Raw genomic sequence first — 22,500 nt, 5'->3', positions numbered from 1 at the left:
CGGGTTCGAATCACGGTGACGGCGCCTGGTGGGTAAAGGGTGGAGATTTTTACGATCTCCCAGGTCAACATATGTGCAGACCTGCTAGTGCCTGAACCCCCTTCGTGTGTATATGCAAGCAGAAGATCAGATACGCACGTTAAAGATCCTGTAATCCATGTCAGCGTTCGGTGGGTTATGGAAACAAGAACATACCCAGCATGCACACCCCCGGAAACGAAGTATGGCTGCCTACATGGCGGGGTAAAAACGGTCATACACGTAAAAGCCCAATTGTGTGCATACAAGTGAACACAGAAGAAGAAGAAGAAGAAGCAGTTCCATACATTTGAGCTAACACTACCGTTATCAGCGGCTTACTTTTTGCTGCAATCCTTTACACGGTAGAAACAAGACTGTTGCGTTAGCATCAAACAAAACGAAACATTAAGTTAGCGATAATCTTGAGTCGCCGTAACTAACAGGCAAAACTAATGCGAAACGATAGTCCTGAAACCACCAGTCTCACCTGCATTGATTAAAAAGGCAACAAAATGAATATGAAGAAGAACCGATACATATCTATCAATAATAATAATAATAATAATATTACGCCAGTAAGAAGTGCAGAGTAGGTGAACCACTGCCGTTAAGAACTGTTGTGACATCTGATGAACTGAATATGACACAGAGCCAAGATATATTACTCACTTTTTTAAAACTGGTCATAAAGGCAAAGAAAAGAGATCTCGGAATTAAGAAAAATCCGGGTACGATCAAAGTTCATTCTGAAGATAGGAACACTGGATCGTAAAGTTAACTCACTCAGTACGGCCAGTCCTCTCTTCTCCTCTACACAGACCCCTCGGATGTCCAGTGGGTGTCTGAATGACCCAGCCTTTAGCTTCCGTCGTCAGAATTGTGGTATTCTTTGTCAACATTCACGTCTTCAGTATAAGAGCCTTCCGCTTGCAATATTTTGATGATGGTAATTGGGGTGAAACGCTGTTAACGTCGTCTCTTTCGCCGTTCGTATGGAGAGAATTTAAGTGGAGAACAGACAGACACAGCAATCAAGTACCTGAGTGCGACAGAGATGAGGAACTACGAACAGCACATGGTTGTACCAAAGGCAGGACACATCAATATGCAAAAAACACCGATATGCGAAAAATCAAACTTGGCAGTACATCCATCCTTCTTTCCAGTTCAATCAGGAACCTCGGCGTTGTCCTTGACAACACACTGTCCATGCAAAAAATTATCAGTCAGACATGTCAATCCTGCTACTGTCAATTGCGGCGCATCAGTTCCATCCGGAAATATATGTCCGTTGACAGACTTGTCGTTTCTCTCATTCTCTCTCACATTGACTACTGTAACTCTCTATTGTCTGGTTTGCCTGCTTCATCCATTCAGTCCCTTCAGCGCATACAAAACTCTGCTGCCCGACTCGTCCTCAGAAAGAAAAGATCTGAGCACATCACTCCTCTTTTGCAACATCTCCACTGGCTCCCTTTCTCACACAGAATAAAGTACAAGATCAGCACTCTATGTTATAAATGTATTCACAAATCAGACCCTTCCTATCTCTGTGGCTAGCTTCACCTCTACACTCCATCTCGCTCACTACGATCGCCTTCGGATCCACTCTGTTTACGCATACCCAGATTCAAGCTCTCGACTGTTGGCCGCCGTTCTTTCTCTGTCTCTGGACCTTGCAACTGGAATGAACTTCCTCTTTCGCTTCGTCAAGTCTCCACACTCAGCTCTTTCAAGTCTGGCCTTAAAACCCACCTCTTCCCAAAATAGCCTCCCTTCCCTGCCTCTTCTTTATCTTCAGTTTCTCCAGTTTTAGAGTTATGCATGCGTGTGAATGACTAGTGCGAAAGCGCTCAGATCTGTCTCTGCACAAGATTAAGCGCTATATAAATACCATTATTATTATTATTATTATTATTAAAACGAACGATCGTATACTGACAGCTTTCTGTTTGCCAGCTTTGAACACTTCGGTCATAATTTTCTTTTTTTTTTCTTTTTTTTTTCTTTGTTAGAATTGTTGGTTTTGTTTTTTTAAGTTTGGCTTCCTGGAGTCCCTCGCGCTGCTGTGCAGATGCATTCCTCGTGCTTTTGTCATGATCAGTAATGCGTTTCGTCAGAGCTTTTTATGTTTTTTTTGGAAAGAAGAACCATCCAATATTCATTGAATTCTACAGCTTTCAAGAGCTTCAGGCAACATTTCATACATGTGTACGATTTTGTTGTTGCTGTTGTTTGGTTGTTGTTGTGGGTTTCTCTCTCTCTCTCTCTCTCTCTCTCTCTCTCTCTCTCTCTCTCTCTCTCACTGTCTTTCAAACACACACACACACACACACACACACACACACACACACACACACACACACACACACACACACACACACACACACACACACACACACACACACAAGTGTTTTGGTTAGACCGTAACAAAACAAAAATGTCCTGCACTTCATAGCATCATGTATTGTTAGCAAAAATAATAATAATAATAATAATAATAATAATAATAGAAATCTGGAAAAAATTAAAAAAATAAAAATCTTGCTTTATCCAAATCATCAAGGATTTCAGACATGAATCATTTCATGAACAAACGAACAAAACGAACAAAACCAATGCAGCACACCAATTTCCCTCTAATAAGACCATAAATGGATGTATGGGAACGTGTGTGTGTGTGAGAGAGAGAGAGAGAGAGAGAGAGTGTGTGTGTGTGTGTGTGTGTGTGTGTGTGTGTGTGTGTGTGTGTGTGTAAGTGAGGGAGAGAGAGTGTGTGTGAATAGAATAGAATAGATTTTATTGTCATGAAACCGTAAGGTTTATAAGACACAAGTGCAATGGTAAATAAATGAATGAAAGAAAAACACACAATTAATCAATCAGTTAATGCGGTAAATTGCAGCAGCATTCATAAACAATTTTTCCTAATCTTGTTTGTATATATTCATCATCTGTTAGCATCACCTGACTGGGAATATTTCCTGTGTTATTCGAATTTTGAATATCTTTTAAAAATTGTTGCCTTAAGGTTATATGTTTAATGCAATGATCAAGAAGTTGGATTTCGTCTTCCAGGATATGTGTGTGTGTGTGTGTGTGTGTGTGTGTGTGCGTGCGTGCGTGCGTGCGTGCGTGCGTGTGTGTGTGTGTGTGTGTGTGTGTGTGTGTGTGTGTGTGTGTGTGCTGGGCAGGGAAGGAAAAGGGAAGGGAGATCGGACAGAGGAGGTGTGGAAAAAGTCTAGATCACAATGGCGCATTTATCAAAAATGCCAGACAGTCTGCTCGCTCGGCCAAACTGAACACCTAATATGGGAATGGTAAGGAGAGAGAGAGAGAGAGAAAAAAAAAAGAAAAAAAAAAGAAAAAAAAAGAATAAGAAGAGTATCGAGTGCAGTGCCCCAGACAGGGCCACACTTGCTCCCACCTCCACCCCACCCACCCCCCACCCCCCACCCCCACGCCCCCCCCAACTCTCCTTGCCCCTGCCCCCCGCTCCCAGCCCCCAGCCCCATTCCCCACCCCTAACCTCTCCCGGGGGGTATTGTCTGACTCTTCGCTATCATACCTCATACCACCCAGCCCCCCGCCCCCACCCGCACCCCCCCCCCCTCCACACACACACACACCCTCCACCCCCCACCCCCAACCCTCCACAGCCCCCTCCCCCGTCAGGGGAGCAAGAGACAGCGCCAGTTAAGAGCGTTCTTCTCCCAGGATCCCCAGTGGTCTACCTTGCCAGAACACACACACACACACACACACACACACACACACACACATACACACACACACACACTCTTCTCTCTCATTCAAAAGACAGTACACATCCCTTTGCAGTACTTCCAGTCAGTCTTCATTGCACTTCACAGTTCATAATGAAGACAAACGGACGATTACGAACGCAGAGGAGGTGTGAGGATTAAAACGAAGAGAGAGAGAGAGAGGACTGTAGGGACAGACACGGGAGGGGGAGGGGAGGGGTAGGGAGGGGGGATGTTGGGTGGGGGGGGGGAGGGAGAGAGAGCGGGCAGGATGTACCCACGTGACAGCATCAGACTCGTCGTTCGTTCGTTCGTTTGTTCGTTCGTCCGTTCGTTCGCATTCTAGCAGCACAAAGGCGACGACAAGGAAACGCAGTATCCATGATAAACTTTGTAGACCGTTGTCTTTGAGCAAAAGATCACACGTAAAAAAAAGAAATGAAAAAAAAAAAAAAGGAAAGCAAGATAGATAATGTCGTCGATAACCGTGGGGCCAGTCGCAGAGGGAAGGACAGGAGAGGCAAGGAAAGGTTTTGGGGTCAGTGGCTAATTTTTTCCGAGACACTCAAAAGCGTTGTTGTTTGCGTCCCCGATATACAACGGTCTTTTATGTGTCTAAGTGTAACTGTTCACTGCGGCCTTGCAAGCTTTTTACGGCTCTCTGTCTCTGTATTTCTCTCTGTGTGTGTCTCTCTCTGTGTCTCTGTCTCTCTCTCTGTGTGTGTCTCTCTGTGTGTGTCTCTCTCTGTGTCTCTGTCTCTCTCTCTATGTCCACATCTTTCTCCCTGTGTGTGTATGTGTGTGTGTGTGTGTGTGTGTGTGTGTGTGTGTGTGTGTGTGTGTGTGTGTGTACGCAGTCTTTTACGAAGGCTTTTAACCTATTGTCTTTTCCTTCCTCTTCCTTCTTGCTCTACTTCTTCTTCTTCTTCTTCTTCTTCTCTTCTTTCTTCTTCTTCTTCTTCTTCTTCTTCTTCGCCTTCATCTTCTTTTCCTTCTCCACTTTTTTTCAGGAGTAGCAGCAGTACGAGTTGTGATAGTGTACTCATCATTATATCTGTCATCGGTGTCACAGTATTGCATTACTGGGTTGAAAATTCCTCTTACTTCCTCTTGCACCTCTTGCTCTTCTTTCCACCATCGTTTTACTGAGTTGGTGGTTGTTGTTTGTTGTTGTTGTTTTTTTATCTCCCCTGTTCACTGTTATCTCCATTCAGACTGTAACATCGTGTCTGAACGTGTTCCCAATTTTGGTATCTCCCTCCAGACTGTCACATCGTGTCTGAATGTGTTCCCAATTTTGGTATCTCCCTCCAGATTGTCACATCGTGTCTGAATGTGTTCCCAATTTTGGTATCTCCCTCCAGACTGTCACATCGTGTCTGAATGTGTTCCCAATTTTGGTATCTCCCTCCAGATTGTCACATCGTGTTTGAATGTGTTCCCAATTTTGGTATCTCCCTCCAGACTGTCACATCGTGTCTGAATGTGTTCCCAATTTTGGTATCTCCCTCCAGACTGTCACATCGTGTCTGAATGTGTTCCCAACGTAGGTATCTCCCTCCAGACTGTCACATCGTGTCTGATCAACGTGTTCCCCCCTCGCACCCCCCTACACCCCCCCTCCCCCCATCCACCCCCCCCCCCCCCCGCCCCCCCCCAAAAAAAAGCACTTTGAATCAGTGACACTGATTCTCCGGCCGGAGCAACGCGGAAGTTTTCTTCAGACAAAAACCAAATCACTACCACTGTACACCTCACCTGATTCAACTACACACACACGACTCGGTAGGAGAAAGAACAGGGGAGTGGGGGCGGGAGGGAGCAGGGGGGAGGGTGGGTTGAGGTGTGCGGCAAGAGAAGGATGCGGGGGGGGGGGGGGGGAGGGGGGGGGGGGGTGAGAGAGGAAAGCAAAGGTTTGGCCCAGATTGTCAGGACAAGATCATGGGAACGGTTGAGAACAAGGCTAAGCGGTTTGATGGACAAAAGCCGACAAGTTACAGGCAGGAATTGCGCGGCTTACATAACTGAAGCTCAGTGGAGGCGAGAACTCTTATAATAGCGGGAAGAAGAAGACGAAACTGCAGTGGGGAGGGAAAGAAAGGCGACATGGATAATAAAACACACGAGGAAGGAGGCGGAGGCTAATGGAAAACAAAGATTGAGAAAAGTCGTGATCCATGATTATCTTGAACATGCAACAATAGAAAGGGGGAAAAGGGGGCGGTGGAGGGGAGGGGGGTGAGGGTGGTCGGGGGGGGGGGGTTAAGGGGTTGAGGGGGAGCGGAGAGGACTGAGGGGGGGTGTGGTGTGTGAAGGGTGGTGGGAAGGAGGGGGGTCTGATATATCAGAGGACTGAAGAAAGAGAGAGAGACTTGATGGGTATTCTCAGTTCAGTTTCAGTAGCTCAAGGAGGCGTCACTGCGTTCGGATAAAGCTATATACGCTACACCACATCTGCCAAGCAGATGCCTGACCAGCAGCGTAACCCAACGCGCTTAGTCAGGCCTTGAGAAAAAATTGCCGTGGCCCACATGGGGGTCGAACCCACAACCTCCGCGTTATCAGCACGGCGCTCTAACCAACTGAGCTAATGGGCCCCGCTCAGTTCAACCGCTGGTCCCCTCCTCACTGTCTGACTGTTTGTCTGTTTGTTTATCTGTCTATGTCTCCCTATAACCTCGCTGTCTCGGTCCCTGCCTCCCTCTTTTTGACTCACTTGTGTAAACAAAGTGAGTCTATGTTTTAACCCGGTGTACGGTTGTCTGTGTGTGTGTGTGTGTGTGTGTGTGTCCGTGGTAAACTTTAACATTGACATTTTCTCTGCAAATACTTTGTCAGTTGACACCAAATTAGGCATAAAAATAGGAAAAATTCAGTTCTTTCCAGTCATCTTGTTTAAAACAATACTGCACCTCTGGGATGGGCACAAAACAAAACAAAAATGAAGCCTAATTATATGCAAACTGCATTTTCTGTTATATTTATATTTTTTGTATTCTCTAAACTTGGCACTTTGATCTGATATTCTGACCCAACAACAAGAGCAGTCATTATTATCATTTTTTGTTCAAACAGGAACTTCTTTTGCTAAGCATGGAAGTTTTATTTATTTTGCAAACGTTTTGGTGCAGATAGTAAAAAAAAGGGAAATTACTCTGTAATTAATGCTAGGGGACTTAATTTGCTTTAAACTGATCTTTCTCATCTTAAACATTACATTTTGAAATTATACTCAATACATAAAAAGCTTGGGTTGTTGTTTTTTTTAAGTGTATCACATGTGAGTCTTGAAGGCCTTGCCTCTCTTGTTTTTCTTTTTTTTTTTCTCCCTTGTACACAAGGTTATATTTTGACATTTCACGACATCAGTGTGATTCAACATGCACATAGCAAAGCATTTGGTCCATCGAGATACAAGGGTTATTTTTCAATGTGATAATACTTATAATAGTAATAATAAGATGGAGAACAATAACAAATTAATAATAAAGAACAAGAAAAAAGGAAATATTGACCGTGATACCAAATGTCACATCATGGCATGTATTCATGATGACACAGCTTCAAGGAGCACCAGAGTTTGTTTGTTGTTTTGTTGTTGTTGTTTTTTTGTTGTTGTTGTTGTTTGTTTTGGTTTTTTTGTTTTTCTTTTTTTTTCTTTTTGTTGTTGTTGTTGTTGTTTTTATAAAGTTTTATTGAATTGCCTCCCTCTTTTTGTCTGCCTGTCTGTCTGTTTGACTGTTGGTTCCCCCCCCCCCACACACACACACACACCCTTCTCTCTCTCTCTCTCTCTCTCGCTCTCTCTCTCTCTCGTTGTTGTGTAATGACAGCGTGGTGAAATTACGCATGTGTGTGTGTGGCTCACATGTGTTTGGTGCATAACGTCTACTACTGCAAATCACCCCCCTCTCCAAACGGTGCCCTGGCATTTTCTTGAATACATTATCGTCATCTAATTATCTCGTTCTGTCGTTCTCTCTCTGTCTCTCGAGAAATTGCTTATTTTTCACTATATTTTGCTTGGGGAGATTCGGTGAGTGAGATGGTGGTGGTGTGTGTGTGTGTGTGTGTGTGTGTGTGTGTGTGCGCGTGTGAGTGTGTGTGTGTGAGAGAGTCTCTGTGCGTGTGTGTGTGTGTGTGTGTGCGTGTGTGTGTGCGTGTGTGTGTGTGTGTGTGGGGGGGGTCGGTAGTGGATGGATGTATCAACCAATGCTTGACCTTTATATTTTCTTCGACATGAGGACTGATATAGATCCTGGAAGGCATGAAAACACAACAGGAAGTAATTTGAGTGACTGTATAATACAGCACACACACACACACACACACACACACACACACACACACACACACACACACACACACACACACACATGCACACATGAGCGCGCGCGTACACATGGACATAATCAACACTGCACACACACACACATGCACACACGAGCGCGCGCGTACACACGGACATAATCAATACTGCACACACACACACACACACACACACACACACACACACACACACACACACATGCACACACATGCACACACGAGCGCGCGCGTACACACGGACATAGTAATCAATACTGCACACACACACACACACACACACACACACACACACACACACACACACACCGGGAGAGAGAGAGAGAGAGAGAGAGAGAGAGAGAGAGAGAGAGAGAGAGAGAGATTGAGAGACTTAGAAAAGATGCGGCGCGATTATCAGCCTAACGATTAAATCATTAAATTCACATTCATCCCTGTTTTCACAGCAATTACTCCCCCCCCCCACCACACCCCCAACCCCTCACCCCCCCGAGAGAGAGAGAGAGAGAGAGAGAGAGAATGGGCGCCTCGCTCTCTGCACACACAAGACCCCCCGCTGAAAGCACGTCTGTCAGAAATTGTGATTTAAACGCGCTTTGTTGGGTTAGTTGGTTGGTTGTTGTTTTATTTTGTTTTTTTGTTTTTTGTTGTTGTTGTTGTTGTTTTTTCTATGTCACCTCCTTCTCCTATTACTCCCCCATTATTTCTCTGCCCCTACTCCTTTTAAAAATCTTGCGGCAAATCTTTTTTTTTTTTTTTTTTCTGATTCCTGTTTAATTGACTGTGTTTGCTTTGTTCATTACGGCCATAGAAAGCTTCCTTCCCCCCCCCCCTCCTACCCATCCACCCCCCACCCCACCCACCCCCACACACACACCCCACCCCCCACTCAGCCCACTCTTCCGATGTCCTAACATTTCGGAAATTATGTTGTTGTTTTTTTTTTAATTTTTGTTGTTGTAAAAACAACATTTAACAACATTTGACGGAAACGGCTCAACAAAGGCAGACTGTTTTTCTTTCTTTTTTTTCTTTTTCTTTTTTTCTCCATGGTGTTCTTTCTGACAGACAGACAACAGATGGCAATAACTCCACAATCTCTCTCTATTTCTACTCTCCCTCCTGACAGACAGACGGCAATAACTTCACTCTCTCTCTCTCTCTCCCTCTGCTCTCCCTCCTGACAGACAGACGGCAATAACTTCACTCTCTCTCTCTCTCCCTCTGCTCTCCCTCCTGACAGACAGACGGCAATAACTTCACTCTCTCTCTCTCCCTCTGCTCTCCCTCCTGACAGACAGACGGCAATAACTTCACTCTCTCTCTCTCCCTCTGCTCTCCCTCCTGGCAGACAGACGGCAATAACTTCACTCTCTCTCTCTCCCTCTGCTCTCCCTCCTGACAGACAGACGGCAATAACTTCACTCTCTCTCTCTCCCTCTGCTCTCCCTCCTGACAAACAGACGGCAATAACTTCACTCTCTCTCTCTCTCCCTCTTCTCTCCCTCCTGGCAGACAGACGGCAATAACTTCACTCACTCTCTCTCCCTCTGCTCTCCCTCCTGACAGACAGACGGCAATAACTTCACTCTCTCTCTCTCCCTCTGCTCTCCCTCCTGACAGACAGACGGCAATAACTTCACTCTCTCTCTCTCTCCCTCTGCTGTCCCTCCTGACAGACAGACGGCAATAACTTCACTCTCTCTCTCTCTCCCTCTGCTCTCCCTCCTGACAGACAGACGGCAATAACTTCACTCTCTCTCTCTCTCCCTCTGCTCTCCCTCCTGACAGACAGACGGCAATAACTTCACTCTCTCTCTCTCCCTCTTCTCTCCCTCCTGACAGACAGACGGCAATAACTTCACTCTCTCTCTCTCTCTCTTCTCTCCCTCCTGACAGACAGACGGCAATAACTTCACTCTCTCTCTCTCCCTCTGCTCTCCCTCCTGACAGACAGACGGCAATAACTTCACTCTCTCTCTCTCTCTCTTCTCTCCCTCCTGACAGACAGACGGCAATAACTTCACTCTCTCTCTCTCCCTCTGCTCTCCCTCCTGACAGACAGACGGCAATAACTTCACTCTCTCTCTCTCTCCCTCTGCTGTCCCTCCTGACAGACAGACGGCAATAACTTCACTCTCTCTCTCTCTCCCTCTGCTCTCCCTCCTGACAGACAGACGGCAATAACTTCACTCTCTCTCTCTCTCCCTCTGCTCTCCCTCCTGACAGACAGACGGCAATAACTTCACTCTCTCTCTCTCCCTCTGCTCTCCCTCCTGACAGACAGACGGCAATAACTTCACTCTCTCTCTCTCTCCCTCTGCTCTCCCTCCTGACAGACAGACGGCAATAACTTCACTCTCTCTCTCTCCCTCTGCTCTCCCTCCTGGCAGACAGACGGCAATAACTTCACTCTCTCTCTCTCCCTCTGCTCTCCCTCCTGACAGACAGACGGCAATAACTTCACTCTCTCTCTCTCCCTCTGCTCTCCCTCCTGACAGACAGACGGCAATAACTTCACTCTCTCTCCATCTGCTCTCCCTCCTGACAGACAGATGACAGTGACTTCACACTCCCCATCTGCTCTCCCTACTGATAGACAGATGAAAATGACTTCACACTCTCCATCTGCTCTCCTTTCAAGACAGACAACAGATGACAGTGACTTCACACTCCCCATCTGCTCTCCCTACTGATAGACAGATGAAAATGACTTCACACTCTCCATCTGCTCTCCTTTCAAGACAGACAACAGATGACAGTGGTTTCACACTCTCCATCTGCTCTCCTTCCTGACAAACAGATGACAGTGATTTCACTCTCCCCATCTGCTCTCCCTATTGACAAACAGATGAAATTGACTTCACACTCTCCCTCTGAGCTCCCTCCTGACAGACAGATGACAGTGACTTTACACTCTCCCTCTGCTCTCCCTCCTGACAGACAGATGACAATGACTTTACACTCTCCCTCTGCTCTCCCTCCTGACAGACAGATGACAATGACTTTACACTCTCCCTCTGCTTTTCCTCCTGACAGACAGATGACAGTGATTTCAATGTCCCCATCTGCTCTCCCTACTGACAGACAGATGACAGTGATTTCAATGTCCCCATCTGCTCTCCCTACTGACATACAGATGACACTGACTTCAAACAGACAACAGTGACTTCGCGCTCTCCCTCTGCTCTGACCTAAACATATACAATTTTTTAGCCCACCCGGTCCTTAGACTTTCCTCCCTTAAAATCCCTACAGTGTGCTTTGGGTCAGATCATGTTTTGCTCAGTAGTCTAAAAATGTAGAAACCGTTCAGATCAGATCAGAACCGAAGCGTCTGAGCTTCACGACATGTACAGTGATGTAGCAGAACAATGTGAGAAAGGAAATATTATAAGCAAGACACACACCACATCTTCTCCCACCCACCCACACCTTCGATTCCTGTGTGAGAAAGAAAATAAAAAAGTAAAACACATCTTCTGATCTCCTCCCACCCCCTTGATTCCTGCTCCCCACGCTCCCCCCCCCCCCCCCCCCCCCCCCCCCCCCCCCCCCCCACACACACACACACTCACCGCCCTATCCCATGCCCAGGGGCTCTGTGAGGTGTCAGAAATGGTGGAACTTCCGTGCACTGTTTCCGGTTCCGGTGGTGCCCGCTGCACACTTCCACACTTCCTCCAGACAGAACAGACCGCAGGGCCACACAGCCAGCTGACAGGTCCCTGCCATGCTGGTAATACATCTCTCTCTCTCTCTCTCTCTCTCTCTCTCTCTCTCTCTCTCTCTCTCTCTCTCTCTCTCTCTCTCTCTCTCTCTCGTGTGTGTGTGTTTGTGCGTGCGTGGTTGTGTGTGTGCGTGTATGTGTGTGTGTGTGTGTGCGTGCGTACGTGGTTGCCCGGGTGTGTATGTGCATGTGTGCGTGTGTGTGTGTAGTGCGTGCGCTAGTGTGTGTGTGTGTGTGTGTGTGTGTGTATTGTGTGTGTCTGTGTGTGTGTGTGTGTGTACCAGTGCGTGTATGTGTGTGCGTGCGTGCGTGCGTGCGTCGTTGCCCGTGTGTGTGTGTGTGTGTGTGTGTGTGTGCGTGCGTACGTGGTTGCGCGTGTGTCGGGCCGAGGACGTGTTTGCGCAGAAGGAAGGAGAGTGAGATTGAGGAGAGAGGGGAGGGGGAGGGGGTTGTGTGTACACAGAAAAAGAGTCATGAATTGCTCCCCTTTGTTTACGAAGCCATCATATCTTGTTCAGTGCGTGTACGCGTACATGTGTTCATATGTGCTTCCGCGTGTGCGTGCGTGCGTGTGTGTGTGTGCGCGTGACGATTACCTCAGTCGTGGCGTAGACTTGAACTTCATACGGACACTACTAGAATACGCCAACACCAACGATATATTCTAACGTTGCAGGGACCAGTATTCTCTTTTATATCTATTGTGTGCAGTGTGAACAGACAGACACACGAAGCTAAAACTCAATGCAGGCTATTTTAATGTCACGTGCAATGAAGCCGGTGCCGTTGTATGAATATCGCCTCCACATCAGGACAATGCACGTGGGAAAGAGAGAGAGAGAGAGAGAGAGAGAGAATCCAGTTCTCATATTTAGTAGGGCATTCGTAGTTGGCAACTTGATCAACGTATTCAGATTGTTCTTTCTTTATTGTTTGTTGGGTTTTGGGTTTGTTTTTTGTTGTTGTTGTTGTTTGCTTGTTTGTTTTTTTGTTTTTGTTTGTTTGTTTGTTTGTTTGTATTGAGAGGTATTCTTTAAACTTAATTAAGCTGTTCTGTATGGTAAAAGTCCACTGTCGCGTTGACCTGAACCGAAGAGGTGGTAGAAGGTAAAGAGGTGATGGAGCAGGAGGAGGAGGAGGAGGAAACGCAAGGTATATGTGTGGACGAGGGGGGGGGGGGGGGGCGTTGGGGGGGGGGGGCGTGGTACGGGGTGGGGCGACAGACGACCGGTGCCTTGTGTGATAATGACAGAGGATGACGCTGCAAAACCTTTGGTCTGATAGGGCCTCACGTTCGATCCATGCGTAGTTCGCTTTTTTCTTTTTTCTTTTTTTCTTTTTTTTCTTTTTTTTTCTACTGTACTCTTCCCCCCCTCCCCCGCCCCCCCTGTACCTCCCCCCTCCCACCTTCCACCTCCCACCCCTTTTTGCCCCCACTTCTCCTCTTGCATCACCCCTTCCTTCCAGCAAAAGAATATGAGATCTGAATTCTTTCAGATCTTGTGTTTCCAAACAACAGAAGAAGAAAGGAAGAAGAAGAAGAAGAAGAAGAAGAAGAAGAAGAAGAAGAAGAAAAAGCTCTGACATCTTTGAGATGTTGTATTTCCAAACAGAGGAAGAAGAAGAAGAAGAAAAGGGAGAGCATACATACAACAACAGAGAGACGAAGACGGAAGTAGAGGTTGCCACCGCCGTTAGAGAACAAGCAAGAGAGATTTCCAAGAAATACGGACATTGAAGGTTATGGTCGTGTTTCACTTTTAATTTCCTTTCGCCACAAAGGGTGTGTGCAATGTGAGAAGAGGGAGGTGGGTGGGTGGGTGGGGTGGGCAGGTAGGGGAGGAGCTGGGGATGTATAAGTGGGGGTGGGGAGGAGTGGGAAGAGTTAGCAGAAGGTATGGGATACATTGTGCACGGCTTTCACAGGGGCTATCTGCCTTTCTACTCCTCCATCGGCAGATGTTGGCCGCGTTCTAGTGCCCTCTTCACTTCCTTGACACATCGCACACCCTGGTATATTGTCGCCTGTCAAAGAGAAAGAGACACACAGAGAGAGGGTGGGAGAGAAAGAAAGAGAGAGACAGACAGACAGAGACAGACAGACTGACAGAGATAGGAAGAGCACGAGAGAGAGAGAGAGACATACAGACAGACAGACAAAGGAAGAGAGAGAGAGGATGACAGAGAGAAAGAGAGACAGAGAAAAAATAGGAAGAGAGAGAGAAAGAGATACAGAGAGACAGAGACGGAGAGAGGAAGACAGCCAGAGAGACAGCGAAAGGAAGAGAGAGAAGAGAACAAGAGAGAGGAAGACAGAGAGACAGAGAGGAGAGAGAGAGCCAGACAGAGAGATGGAGAGAGGAAGAGAGAGAAGAGAACAAGAGAGAGGAAGACAGAGAGACAGAGAGGAGAGAGAGAGAGCCAGACAGAGAGATGGAGAGAGGAAGAGAGAGAAGAGAACAAGAGAGAGGAAGACAGAGAGACAGAGAGGAGAGAGAGAGCCAGACAGAGAGATGGAGAGAGGAAGAGAAGAGGAGGCGAGACAGAAAGAGAGACAACGAAAGACGGATACAGAGAGAGAGACAGATGTGTACACAGTCAAGCACAAGAACACTTTCAGTCTGGACGTTTCACTTTGAGGACCCGAGGTGCATGTCGCTCTCTGGCATCCAAGGATGGCACCGTTTTCTTTCATTCCCACGTGGCTTTGTTCGGGGACAGACAACTTCGGTTGTAAATAAAGAGAACACCGTCAATTGCATTACTCACAGAACAACTTCAGATTACGGACCAGCCACAACCACAACACAGAGCTAAGTCTCTCCAAACTGCAGTCACTGAATGTGCAAAAAAAAAAAAAAAAAAAAAAAAAAGAAATCCTTGGCAGCTTGTTCCTGTTTCCTGACTAAGCGCGTTGGGTTACGCTGCTGGTCAGGCATCAGCATGGCAGATGTGGTGTGGCGTATATGGAATTGTCCGAACGCGGTGACGCCTCCTTGAGCAACTGAACTGAACTGAAATGAAATGAACTGAACTGAACTGCTGTATGTGCAGCAACTTAGATTATTCTGCCTGACAAAAGAAAACACACACACAAAAAAAAACACACACACAATAAAAACAACGAACGAAATAAACCTGTTATAGGAAAGACTAGGTATTTGAACCACCAGTCCAGACGCTTGCACATCTCTCTTCCTGAGGTGCAGTCTCTGTACTGTATGTCGCGGGAGCAAGGTGACAGAATGGTCTAAGACGCTTATCTGCCAGTACATTGTCCGTGAGGGTCCAGGTTCGAATCACGATCTCGCCATTTGACTGGGAATTCAGACAGATATTAATCATTGGGATAAGAGAATAAAGCGAGATCCCGCTTGGCGCATCGAAAACAAATTGGCAAAAAGGGTTGCCCTCAGGCAAAACTATCCAGAAGAAATCTACTGTGATATATGCATGCACTCAATGTCCTGTCTGGTGCAGCCTCTGTCCTGTCTCCTGTCTGGTGCAGCCTCTGTCCTGTCTGGTGCAGCCTCTGTCCTGTCTGGTGCAGCCTCTGTCCTGTCTCCTGTCTGGTGCAGCCTCTGTCCTGTCTCCTGTGTGGTGCAGCCTCTGTTCTGTCTGGTGCAACTTCTGTCCTGTCTCCTGTCTGGTGCAGCCTCTGTTCTGTCTGATGCAGCCTCTGTCCTGTCTCCTGTGTGGTGCAGCCTCTGTTCTGTCTGGTGCAGCCTCTGTCCTGTCTCCTGTCTGGTGCAGCCTCTGTTCTGTCTGATGCAGCCTCTGTCCTGTCTCCTGTGTGGTGCAGCCTCTGTCCTGTGTGGTGCAGCCTCTGTCCTGTGTGGTGCAGCCTCTGTCCTGTCTCCTGTCTGGTGCAGCCTCTGTTCTGTCTGGTGCAGCCTCTGTCCTGTCTCCTGTCTGGTGCAGCCTCTGTCCTGTTTGGTGCAGCCTCTGTCCTGTCTGGTGCAGCCTCTCTCCTGTCTGGTGCAGCCTCTGTCTCCTGTCTGGTGCAGCCTCTGTCCTGTCTGGTGCAGCCTCTGTCTCCTGTCTGGTGCAGCCTCTGTCCTGTCTCCTGTCTGGTGCAGTGTCTGTCCTTTCTACTGTCTGGTGCAGTGTCTGTCCTCTCTACTGTCTGGTGCAGTGTCTGTCCTCTCTCCTGTCTGGTGCAGCCTCTGTTCTGTCTCCTGTCTGGTGCAGCCTCTGTCTCCTGTCTGGTGCAGCTTCTGTCCTGTGTTCTGTCTGGTGCAGCTTCTGTCCTGTGTTCTGTCTGGTGCAGCTTCTGTCCTGAGTTCTGTCTGTCTGGTGCAGCCTCTGTCTCCTGTCTGGTGCAGCCTCTGTCCTCTCTCCTGTCCTGTGTTCTGTCTGTGAGGTGCAGCCCAGGACCTGAAGAATCAGGAGGGAATAGCGCCCGCGCTGCCTTGTCCATTCGGCCATCACGACACGATGATGTGTCTCCAGTTAGTTACCTGGATGTCCGGTCTGTCCCTTCATTAGTCCAGCGAGCTGCTCTGTCTTCATTCATTCATTCATTCATTCATTCATTCATTCACTGGTCTAGTTGCTGATCTGTCTTTATCTTCATCAGTCCAGCTGAACTGTTTCTTCCCTGAATTGATATCGTCTTTGACCCGCCTTCTCGTTTATTCTCGTCTCTCTTGCTTCCTTCTTTCAGTCTGCAGAAACTCTTTTCCTTTGCGCAGTGGGCAGTCCGGAAATTAGACTGCTCCTTGCCCTGTCGGATGCATGCTTCCTGTGTTTTGTTGTTTTGTTTTTTGTTGTTTTTTGTTTTGGGGTTTTTGTTGTTTTTTTCTTTTTCATTCTGCCGGGGGAAAGTGAAACAGCACCATCGTGTGTGTCTTGTGACCAGCATTTTTTTTTTTTTTTTTTTTTTTTTTTTTTACTGATGGGACCTGCATGCTACTAGCAAGCTACCAGACATGGAAATCTCTCTAGCTCCGTGAAGGACAGGCACCTCTTTTTTTTCTTTTTTTTTCTTTTTAATTCCATTTTAATCTTCTTCTCTTTGTCATTTTCTTTTTTTAAAGTTTTGGAAAGAAGTAAATGTTGTTTTATTTGAAGTGATGTTTATATTTGTTTGTCGTTTGGCATTTGGGTTCGTTTTGTTCTATTGTTGTTGTTGGGTTTGTTTTTTGTTTGTTTGTTTGTTTTTGTGTGCTTAATTAAGTAAAGTGTTGCAAAGTGGTTTTTATTGTTGGTGGTGTTTTTTGTTGTTGGTTTGGTTTGTTTTTTTGTTTGTTTGTTGTTGTTGTTGGGTTTGGTTTTGTTTTTTTGTTGTTTTGTTTTTTGTTTGTTTTTTGTTGTTGTTTTTTGGTTTGTTTGTTTAATCTGTATTGTGGGTTAAGGTGCCGTAAGCTACAAGGATGGTTCCGCGAGGTGGCTGACTTTGCTCTAAATAATATATGAATGGAATTTGATAAAAAAAAATGTCATTTTCCGTTTCTGGGTAATTCTTGTTATTTCAGTGTGTTTTCTTCTTCTTCTTCTTCTTCTTCTTCTTCTTCTTCTTCTTCTTCTTCTTCTTCTTCTCCTCCTCCTCCTCCTCCTCCTCCTCCTCCTCCTCCTCCTCCCTTCTCCTCCTCCTTCTTTTTTCCCCTCATTTTCATCACCCTTCCTTTATTCCTTTTACATATGTCGTTTTTCTTTTCCTTTTCTTCTTTTCTGTCCTCTTGGTTTTTTCAATATTTATTCTTTCTTTCTTTCTTCTTCTCCCTCCTCCTCCTCCCTCCTTCTCTTCCTGCTTCTTCTTCTTCTTCTTCTTCTTGTGCACAAATCAACAGACGCGTATACCAAGGAAAATCAAAGCGAAAAATGAAGGTGTGAAATCTGCCGCGAATATTTCTTTCGCGCCAAACGTTAATGACATTGTGTGAATCTGGTGCATGAAATTCGTGCGAAAATGCCGGCGAAGCTTTTTCTTTTTTCTCTCTCTCAGCAAAGAGCCAAACTTTTTTTCTTTTATTTTTTTTTGGCAAAAGAAAATCATCTTCCGAAAATAAGATGATTCAGGCACTCGCCCGTCTACGACGAACTTCAGTTTTGCAACACTGTAGATGAAATGAAATGAAAGAAGTCTGCACAAAAGTTAATTTTATGTGGATCTAATAGGTATACATGCTTTGTGGTTATCACGACGTGTGTGTGTGTGTGTGTGTGTGTGTGTGTGTGTGTGTGTGTGTGTGCGCGCGCGCGCGCGTGCGCGTGTGTACGAAGCATGTCCTGCACGAAAAAATGTTTTCTCTATTTTTTTTTCTTTCATTCATGTGTTGCACTGTTTGTAATGAATGTACATTCGCAATATCAGACTGAAAGAACAGGCCATGCCTAAAATCTTAAATCTTCGAATAAAAACGCTCATAGTTCTGAACTCTCTCTCTGTCTGTGTGTGTGTGTGTGTGTGTGTGTGTGTGTGTGTGTGTGTGTGTGTGTGTGTGTGTGTGTGTTGCATTGACAGATGAATTAACGCAGTTATTATCAAGTGTTTACTGGCCTGTTGGTTGCTAGCCAATGACATTGAAGTGTTAAGCGTCAAAAAACCCCTATCTCTCAGTCTCTCCTCTCTCTCTTTGTCTGTCTGTCTGTCTTTCTCTGTGTCTCTCTGTCTCTGTCTCTCTCTGTATCTATGTGTGTGTGTGTGTGTGTGTGTGTGTGTGTGTGTGTGTGTGTGTGTGTGTGTGTGTGTGTGCGACACACAGAAAGCAGTGGTTTATAATGACATTAGCTCCGAACAATGGCATGACCACTTTTCTAGCGTCCTTGATACAGCTGAAAATAGTTCTGACCAGGAAGAAGTAATGACGGAAGAAGCGGTAGATATGGAGGAAGAACCTCCATTCAATAACCCAATTTCAGAACAGGAAATCATTACAAGTATTTTTTTTTAAAAACACCTAAAATTGGGTAAAAGTGCCGGCCCAGATTATATTGTCGGCGAAATGCTAAAAAATGCAAACAGTAATGTTATGGATATCCTAGTTACCCTATTTAACAAATTATTTGAAAGTTGAACATTTCCGTTGGACTGGGCAAAATGTATCATCGTGCCTATAGACACATAAAAAGGAGGACACAAACAGCCCGGACAATTACAGAGGAGTTGCCTTGACAAGTACAATTAGTAAAGTGTATACACACATCTTAAATCGTAGTTTTAAAAAAATGGACAGAATCAAAAGGGAAAAAAAAACCATTGAGGAACAGGCGGGCTTTAGAACAGGCTATAGTATTGTCGAACATAGATTTACTTTATATGCTTTAGTCCAACAGCATCTTTTACGAAAGACTAAGCTATACGTAGCATTCGTAGACTTCAAAAACGCATTTGATTCTGTGAACAGAAACATCCTATGAAGTACTCTAAGAAAAAGCGGGGTACGTGGACAGTTTTACATGGCCGTTAAAAGCATCTACGATTCTGTACTAGTATGTGTTCGTGAGAAAGGTGTCTATTCAGACTTTTTTCAGTGTCCACGAGGGGTTAAACAAGGTTGTATGGTAAGCCCACAGCTGTTTTCCTTTTTCATCAATGAATTGCCAGTGGAGTTATCAAAAAAGGGTAGGCTTGGAATACAAATGATACCTGGCGCAACATATTTTTTCTTAATGCTATTTGCTGATGATGTTATCTTGTCTGACACTCCTATAGGGTTACAAAATCAATTAAATGCCCTTTAGCAAGAAACAGGCAGACTACAACTAACAGTTAAGTCTCGATAAGACCAATATTATAGTTTTCCGCGATGGAAGTCATCTTTCTACTCATGAAAAATGGTGCTACGGTGATAGGGAAATATAAGTAACCAATACATATAAATATTTAGGAATGTTATTCACAACAAAATTGAGTTTGATGTCTGCGTGGGGTGAAGAAAAGGGAAAAAAGGTGTAATCCATATTATAAAATCACTCAGGAGACTGTGTGTGACTGACGCGCAGCTTTTCTGGAAACTTTTCGACATGCAAAATGAACCAGCTTTGAATTGTGGAGCGGAAATATCGGGACTCATAACAAATAAACAAATGGAAAGGGTACATACATTTACAATGAAGCGTTTTCTTGGTGTCGCAATACACTCAACAAACACTATAATGTATGGCGAAACCTGCAGGTACCCATTGCATATTAGATCAGTTGTAAAATGCATAAAATATTGACTAAAACTAACAAGACTGCCAACATCACCGATTGTGTAGACAAGCATGCGAGATGCTGCTGCTGCAAGAGGAGAAGGGCAAACAGAACTGGGTATTCCACATCAAGAAAACACAAACGGAGCGTGGATTCGGTCTTGTTTGGATGTGCCAAGGAGTAGGGCACGAGAGCGGTTTTGTATCGGAATTTAAAGATAGGCTTATAGCATGCTACAAAACAAAACTGACACACAGAAATAGAAAACAATGACAGGTATAAATGGTTCTATTCATTTAAATCAATTTTTCAAACAGAGAAGTATATTAAGATCGTAACAAATAGATGGCATAAAATCTGCTCAGATTGAGAGCACTTGGACTGAATGCCAACAGAAGATGGTTTGATTCAGACGTAGCAACATCTCCTTGCCCAATGTGTGGCGAAAGCCCAGAAGATGAAAATCATTTCATATTTAACTGCAAAAGATACGATGAATTGCGAAAAAAACTGTACCCTTTTCAATACAGCTCCAGCGCAAAGAAAAGATTTGTTCGGCATATTGATGACAGAAAATGACGATATGATACTTCCACTTGCAAAGTGTGTATCTGAGGCAACAAATATACGGAAAACGTCCATCATCGGTCCAAATACTCATTAGTCAATTAAAAATTAGTACAGGTTTTATGAGGGAAAAAAGCATAGATAAAACGGAGGGCTACATTTGGATGGTCAATCTCGACATTGTAATTATATGACGTGTTCGTATAGATATGATGGGTTTTGATGTTCACGCATAAATGATTATTTCATTATCAATATTTTGTTCTGTAGTATGTGTTTGTATTGATATGATGTGTCTCGATGTTACATGCGTAAATATTTATTACATGATTTATATGTATTTTGTTTTCTGTGTACTGCCCAAACCTTGGAGACGAACAAATAAAAAAAGGCACATTTACTTTAGGCTAATGACAAAGTGCCAATGTGTCGCAAATATCTTATTAGATTATGTTGTTTCAATTCTGATTTTTTTTTCCTTTCTGTTCCATTTTTTTCTGTTTTGCACCATTTTGTTCTGATTAGTACCTACTATGTCACTAGAGCTTTACAGCCGATGACATTAAACATTTCAGTGTTCAGTGTTCTCTGGCACACACTCTCTTCACCGTGAACCCACAGGTCTCTTCACCCTCAAAAAAGCAAAATGCATGTTAATCACAACCAGACAAAAGGAGCAAAACACTATACATAATTTTCCTTCCATCCAAATTAAAGGCGAACCTATTGAACAGATCAGTGATCATAAAGTTCTGGGGATCATAATTGACAACAATGTCACTTGGAATCCTCACATAAATTCCCTTTCAAAAAGACAGCCCAGAAAACCCATCAACTATCCAAAATCAAACATTTCCTTGACCTTCATTTACGGAAATTATTTTTTCAAGCACATATCCAGTCTACAATAGATCTATGAGACTCTTTAAGTGCGAACACCATGAAGCCATTACAGAATCTTCATAAACGGGGCTCAAGCTGATACTCCGTAAAAAGACTTCCCTTTTAGACTCAGACTATAAACAAGCGAATATTCTCCCACTGAGCCGTAGATTAGAGTACAATAAAGGAATCATGATGCAAAAGATTATGACAGGTAATGCACCACCAACATTAATAGACAAATTGTCTGTAAATTCATCAAGGAATCCCTCCAAAGTTCATATCCCAGTTCCAAGAATTGACTTGTTCAAATCCAGTCTGTGTGTGTGTGTGTGTGTGTGTGTGTGTGTGTGTGTGTGTGTGTGTGTGTGTGTGGTTGTTGTTGGTTTTTGTTTGTTTGTTTGTTTGTTGTTGTTGTTTTTAATAATCTTTTTTTCTTCTCTGTTATGTATCTCTACTAACACCATGCTTTCATTTTATTTGGTATTGTGCAGTGTAGCCCCTATTCAGGGCGGGGACTGGATGTAAAAAAGCACACCAGTGCTTATCTATTATCCTCGAAATAAAGAATTTGTCTTGTCTTGTCTTGTCCTCTCTCTCTCTCTCTCTCTCTCTCTCTCTCTCTCTCTTCTGCATGAAAACCTTTTCCTTTCATTTATGTGTGTGCTATTTGTACTAGATGTAGATTAGCAAGGACAGATTGGAAGAATAGGCAATGCCTAAAATCTTAATCCTTGAATAAAAACGTTTTGAGTTCTGAGTTCTCTCTCTCTCTCTCTCTCTCTCTGGTCTGACCTTTCTGACCTGCCTATACCGCCGTAGCGATGAGAGGCTCTAAGAAACGGTTTCCACCAACCGGGAACATCATCATTAGACTTGTGGACCTCCGCTTTCATTAATGACCCAGTAATACCGACCATTTTAACACCCGTGCACACAGCTAGCACGAAAGTGCACACGCTTTTCTTGGTAGACTTCATTTATAATGAGACATTTCGCCATCCTCTAACGTTTCTTTTATGCAAGGACTGTTGAAAAAAAAAACACCTCTTTTATGCGACGACTGTTGG

General features: G+C 44.8%; 1 protein-coding gene and 1 non-coding gene across 2 annotated transcripts in view; both read right to left on the bottom strand.

Moving 5' to 3' along the window:
- Nucleotides 1–22,500, bottom strand: part of LOC143287706 (uncharacterized) — a 107,172-nt gene that overhangs the window by 31,003 nt on the left and 53,669 nt on the right. The window lies entirely within an intron of this gene.
- Trnai-gau (transfer RNA isoleucine (anticodon GAU)) lies at nucleotides 6,309–6,382 on the bottom strand. Its single transcript has one exon. It is a non-coding gene; the product is annotated as a tRNA-Ile (tRNA).

The sequence above is a fragment of the Babylonia areolata genome, chromosome 11, assembly GCF_041734735.1.
Source record: "Babylonia areolata isolate BAREFJ2019XMU chromosome 11, ASM4173473v1, whole genome shotgun sequence".
NCBI lineage: Eukaryota > Metazoa > Mollusca > Gastropoda > Neogastropoda > Buccinidae > Babylonia > Babylonia areolata.
Note: the sequence above shows the minus strand (reverse complement) of the source record. Positions and strands in the feature narration are given on the sequence as shown.